This window comes from Chrysochloris asiatica, unplaced genomic scaffold, assembly GCF_000296735.1.
Source record: "Chrysochloris asiatica unplaced genomic scaffold, ChrAsi1.0 scaffold00005, whole genome shotgun sequence".
Taxonomy (NCBI): Eukaryota; Metazoa; Chordata; class Mammalia; order Afrosoricida; family Chrysochloridae; genus Chrysochloris; species Chrysochloris asiatica.
In genome coordinates this window covers 27,029,228-27,035,993 of record NW_006408523.1, presented here as the reverse complement: position 1 = coordinate 27,035,993, position 6,766 = coordinate 27,029,228, and positions in this window count along the sequence as shown.

The window sequence follows — 6,766 nt, the reverse complement described above, 5'->3', positions numbered from 1 at the left end:
GGACCAGTTACTGGAGAGGGATATCATGTTTGGTAAGGTGGAAGGTAAGAGAAAAAGAGGAAGACCGCCAGTGAGATGGATTGACAAAATTGCAACATCAATGGGCTTGAGCATGGCAACAATTATGGAGTTGATCCAGAACCAGGCAGTGTTTTCTTCTGTTCTGCATAGGGTTGCTATGAGCCAATACTGACTCAAAGGCATCTAACATCAACAACAACATATACATGTATATATGTTGTTGGTTTTAAGCAAAGTTGAATATATGGCTTCCAGGGAGTGGCTGGTTGAGTTGAATCACTGACATTATGGTATAAATAGTCTCGTATAATTACAGTACTCCAAAATATACCAGGATTCCATTTTGAATCAGACAGCCATATGTTGTACTATGCAAGAACGATAAACTGGTAAATCATGGTTCAAATTCATCCTCTAAGAGACCATTCCAAGATCTGTCTTGAAGTACAATGGTATCTGTGATAGGATTATATCCATATGCCTATGAAGAAGATCAATTACCAATATTTTTCAAATTTATATACCAACCACTAAAGCCAGTGATGATAAAATTGAATAATTCTACAAACTTCTTCAGTTTGAAGTTGATCATACATTCAATTAAGATGTATTGATATTTACTCATGATAGGAATGCAAAAGTTGGAAACAAAGAGCATCATTTGGAAAATATGACCTTCAAGAAAGAAAGGGTGCTGGAGATGGTATAATTGAATTTTGCAAGAAACATGATTCATTAATTGCCAACACCTACAATATAAAAAATGACTGTACATGCAGGTCTCATCATATGGGAATCAAATCGACTTCATCTGTCTGAAAAGACTGTAGAGAAACTCAATATCATCAGATAAAACTAGGCAGATGCTGACTGTGGAATAGACTATGTATTGCTCATATGCAAGTTAGGCTGAAGCTGAAGACATTTTAACTGTTCCATGAGTGTCAAAATATGACCTTGTTTATATCCTTGTTTAGAGACCATGGGTAAAGTAAAATTCTTCAATATTGCAAGCTGTGTGTAAAATCGGAGTCCTGGTGTGGTGCTCAGGGACAAGGCAGTGAATCACAAGGTCAGTTTGAACTGCAAGATTTGCAGTTTAAATTCATCAGCCTCTCTTAGGAAACCCTACACAGGGTTTCTATGAGTTGAAACTGACTCAGTGGCCTTTAACAACAATAAAAAACAATGGATAAAATATTGAATGATGCAAGAACCATCAACAAATGATTAAAGAAATATATAGTCATTGTACCAAAATGAATTGGCCAATGCTCATGCATTTCATGAAGCAGTGTATGATCAAGAACGAAGACATCCAAGCTGCACTGAAGTCATTGGCGAAATCAAGACTCCAAGAATTGACAGAATAGAATTGAAATGTATCAACAAACTGATGCAGCATTGGAGGTATTCATCTCTGCCAAAAAATTTGGAAGACCTGGCCGACTGATTGGAAGAGATCCATATTTGTGCCCATTCCAAAGAGAGGTGACCTAACGGAATGCTTGAGTAATAACATTAATATCACATGCAAGTAGAATTTTGATTAATGTAATTAAAAAAAAAAATGGTTGCAGCAATCAGCAGGAATTCACCAGAAACTCAGGACCGATTCAGAATAGCATGCGGAAAGAGTGATATAATTGCTGATATCAGATGGATTCTGATTGAAAGTAGGTAATGCCAGAAAGAAGTTTACTTATGCATTATTGACTATGCAAAAACATTCAGTTGTGTGGGTCCTTAAAATCTGTGAATAACATTGTGAAGAATTGGTATACCAGCGCACATAATGGTGGTTCTGAGGAACACTTAAAGATGAAGAAGTCATTGTTCAAATAGAATAATGAAACTGAATGGTTTAAAATCTGGAAATGAGTGCACCTATGTTGTATCTTTTCAACAGTTATTCAATATATATGCTGAGCAAATAAATCTAAAAAACTGAATTGCATGAATAAAAGCATGACAACACTCATTAACAACAACCTGTGATATGAATATGACAGGGTCTTGCTTTGTGGAAGTGAAATGGAGTCCTGGTGTGGCATTGTAGAATAAACACAAGACTGCAAGTTCAGTTTGAACTGCAAGATTGGAGGTTCAAATTCACCAGCTGCTGCTCAGAAACCCTACAAACAGTTTTGTCAAAACAGACTCCACAGCACTTAACAATGAAGGAGACTAAGACAATTCCATTAGTGAGAGAACCTGTATACACTGATCTCAGAGACATATTTAAACATGTTTTGTTTGGCATAAATTGGTACATGTATGAACTGAAGCCATAGTAGTACTATTTCTCTATGTACCCTCATTATATATCCGGAGACATTTACAGAGCTCAATAAAACAGCCAGTAAAAGGGTCCAGGGATATGAATAAGATAATAATATCAACTAAGATCTATTAAATTATTGCTATGTGTCAGACAATGATGTTAGCAATTATACACGTTTTAACTAATTTAATATTCCAAATAACATCAGTAGTTTTATATATATAACTACTGATATTATTTGTATATCAGTAACTCTATATAAAATAAGAATATAAAATAATTTCTCAAGAGCAAATTAAATAAGCATTTTATAATAAATGTTGAGTGTGATAAAATTCATTATGTCATTGTTGTTGCTGTTGTTAAGTACCATCGAGTTGATTCCAACCCATAACAATCCTGTACAGGGTTTCCGAGGAGCAGCTGGTGTTGTTAAGTGCTATAAAATCAGTTATGACTCATAGTGATCCTGTACAGAGCTTCTGAGAAGCTACAGGTGGGGTTGAACCACAGGTTTAGTGTTTAGGTTTCGGTGCTTATTCTACAGTGCCACACCAGGATTCCAAAATCTCTACAGGGCATATTTTAAAGACAGAAAAATGAAAAGGAAAAAAAAAGAAAATGAAAAGAAAGTGATTATGTTAAGCATCAGGAAATGAGATTCTTAAATCTCAACAAATTCTGAACTAATTTATGATTCAAAACAAAGTAACAACTTCTAATTGACATAATTAAAAAAAATCAAAATAGTATTAAAACACATTAAAATATGTAGGAAGAGCTTCAGTGGAAATGCATTTGATCATATTTTTTTTTTTTTTCTCACTTGGGTTAGTTAACCTTCTATTGAATTGTAATATACGTTATCTTCTAATCTTTTTGATATTTCTAATTTATTTTTTGATCAGAAGATGTGGTCTATATGATTCAAATTATTAAAAAGCTATTGAGCCATGATTATGGCATAAAGTCCTCTCAGTGAAAGAAATTTTTTCATGTGTCTTATTTAATTATTAAGTATTCATTTCTATATATGCCCATTAAATCAATGTAGTTAATTGCATTGTTTAAATTTTCTACATTCTTACTGACTTTATGTCTGCTTGATTAATGAATTACTGGAAGAGGCATGTTAAAATATCGGTTATTGTAGATTTACCAATTTCTTATTACTGTTCTAATAATTAATCAGGTGCACAGAACTAAAGAGTTATTATATCCTTCTGGCAATCAGAGTTTAATCATAATACAGTTAGCCCCTTAAGAAATGCATGTAGAAATGCATTTTGCCCTGAAGTCTTATTTTGTTAATCAGTATAACTCTATAACTCACTTTAATCACTATCTTTGTTTTATATTTCCCATTCTTTTTCTTTCCAACTGATGTGCCTAATATTTCTCTTAGAAACTGTAAGATTTTTAATTCATTTAATTCATTAATTAATTCTATTCAATTAATTTTCTAGTCAATATTGACATACCTGAATCTTTCCTACCACACGTTTGTTTTCTGTTCAAACTCTTCTGTTTTTTCACCATCCTGTCTTCTCTTTCCTTTTAAATTTACTGATAATTTTGTTGTTGTTGTTGGTTTTTTGTTGTTTTTTTTTTTTTCATTTTCTCTCTTTGCCTCATTGATTTGAAAGATACATAAATTGTTTTTATTATTTTTGATTACCTTTAATAATTAAACAACTGCAGTTAACATTTCATATTCTAAAATGTTCTAATAATCTAAAATAATTTGCACTTCTTTTGAACCATAAAATAACCTAACATGTCTTAATTTTCATCAGACCTATTTTTCTTATTAAGTGCCTTTGAGTCAGTTCCAACTCAAAACAATCCTGTCTGCATAAGGTGGTGAGTTTGCTTATCCTATAGTGCCACACCCAAACTTCACTTGTCCTGTTGTTTTGTTGTTGCTGTGTGCTGATGAGTTTGTAATTTCATAATATTGATAAAGAAGAATGTTCTCAATATAATGAACTAAAGTCTACAGATTTTTATTTGAATGTTTTATATTTCAACTTATTTTCAAACTTTTCTCTGTCAACTTTCAACTCTTAAAACATTTCAATGTGTGATTCTGAATTCTGCTTTGTTCCTATGTATAAAAGAAACAAACACACATACCTTCCCACACTATGTATTTCTATCAGTATCACTAACAAAAGAAAGACATTAACAGATTTTACTCAGTTTTGACTATATCATAACAATAGTTTCACTTGGGAAAGAGCTCTGGTAGCGTACTGGTTACGAATCAGGCTGCGAACCTTAAGGTCAGCAGTTCGAAACTGCTAGCTGTTCTGTGGGAGAAAGATGAGGCTTTCTGCTCCCGTAAAGATTTACAGCCTCGGAAACCCTGCACAGGGTCACTATGAGTGGGTTCCTACTCCACGGCACATAACCACCACCACCTTCAGTCTGTGCAAACTCCGCTCTTGAATATCTTACTCACTTTTCTCTAACTTCAACCTCATGCCTCTGTTTTCTGGAAGACAATAATTTTAGTGTTTCAAGTTTAGTCTTAATTCTACATTATTTCTTAAATAAGATGCAGCGTTGTTTATATATTCATATATAAAATATTTTGAAATCATTCTCAATCTGTTAATTATTTATTTCCAAGTAATTAGGGGGCCTTTTCATTTCTTATTCATTAATGCTTTTGAAAGCATATAAGCATCCACTACATTTTCCTTGGAGTCCTGATTTGGTGCTGTAGGATAAACACTGGACTGCTAACTGCAAGTTCAGTTGTTCAAACTCATTTCCTAATAAACCTTATATAGGGTCCTATAAATTGGAACTAACTCAATGGCACTTAAGAACAATACATTAATTTTCAACTACTTACTGCATAACAGATTTCAAAATTGATACCAATGTCCACTATCATGAATCATGTTAAAATGAAAATTGTTATAAATGTCCTCCTTTAGAATTTTGTGGGAATTCCTGGGGCATATGAGTAGGAGGGTGATTTCTTAGGCATTAGGGCCATATAATTTATAAAAATCTAGAGACTTTTTAAAAAAAAAATATTTTTTTTAACACACAAAAAAAAAAAAAGCTCCCTTTTTTTTTTTTTTTTTTATCCTCACCGTTTTATTTATGTTAGCTATTTTTTTTTTTGGATGAAATTGTGTTTTCCAAAAATATATGTAGGAATTCTAACCTCTAGACTCATGTATGCCATCTCATTTGGAATAGGGCTTCCTTTATTAGGTAAATGAGTCCATACCAATGTAAGATTTGTTTTAAACCCAATCACTTTTCTTTCTTATATTTGTAATGACCTTTTGTTTTTTTCATGTATGATGTTCTTGATGTCATCCCAAATCTCCTCCGGTCTTTGGTCATTAATGTCTAATGCATAAAATTTGCTTTTGAGATGGTCTCTAAATTTAGTTTGGATATATTCAAGGTCATGTTTTGTCTCTCATGGAATTGTTTTAATTTTCTTCAGCTTCATCCTGAACTTGGCATATGAGCAATTGATGATCTGATTAACATTCAGCTCAGGTCTTTTAGTGGCTGATGATATTGAGTTTCTCTAGTGTCTCTTTCCTTAGATATAGTGATTCTTGTGTTTTCCATCTGGTGAAGTCCATCATTAAAGTTAGCATTTATGTTGTTGAAAAAAGTTGTTGTCGAATAAGTCTTTGGTCTTGCAAAATTATATCATGTGGTCTTCAGAATAATTTCTATCACAAAGATATATTTTTAAACTATTGATCATTCCTCTTTGTTTCCAGCTTTCCCATTCTATTTTTGTTATTGTTAGGTGCCATTGGGTCAGTACTGACTCATAGCTACCCTATGTACAACAGAACGAAACACAACCCAGTCCTGGGCCAACCTCACAATTGTTGCTATCTCTGAGTCCATCGCTGCTGCCACTGTGCCAATTCATTTCATTGGGGGTCTTCCTGTTTTTCTTGGACCTTCCACTTTACCAAACATGATATCCTTCTCCAGTGACTGGTCCCTCCTGATAATATATCCGAAGTGTGAGAGACAAAGTCTGGCCGTCCTGTCTTCCCAGGAGCATTTTGCTGTACTTTATCCAACACAGATTTATTTGTTCTTTTGGCAGTCCGTAGCATTTTTAATATTCTGCTCCAACACCATAACTCAAATGGTTCCATTTTCTACTATATTCTGTATTCACTGTCCAACTTTTGCATGCATATGGGGCTATTGAAAATACCATGTTTGTTCATCTACACTTTAAAGAGATCTTGTGCAGCAGATTTGTCGAATGCAATACGTCGTTTGATTTCTTGACTGCTGCTTCCATGAATGCTGATGTTTGATCTGAGCAAAATGAAGTCTTTGACAACTTCAATATTTTCCCCATTTATATGGATGTTATTTATTGCTTATTTCCCATTCTTGTTGTTGTTGTCAGGTGCCATCGAGTCGGAACCGACTCATAGCGACCCCATGCAC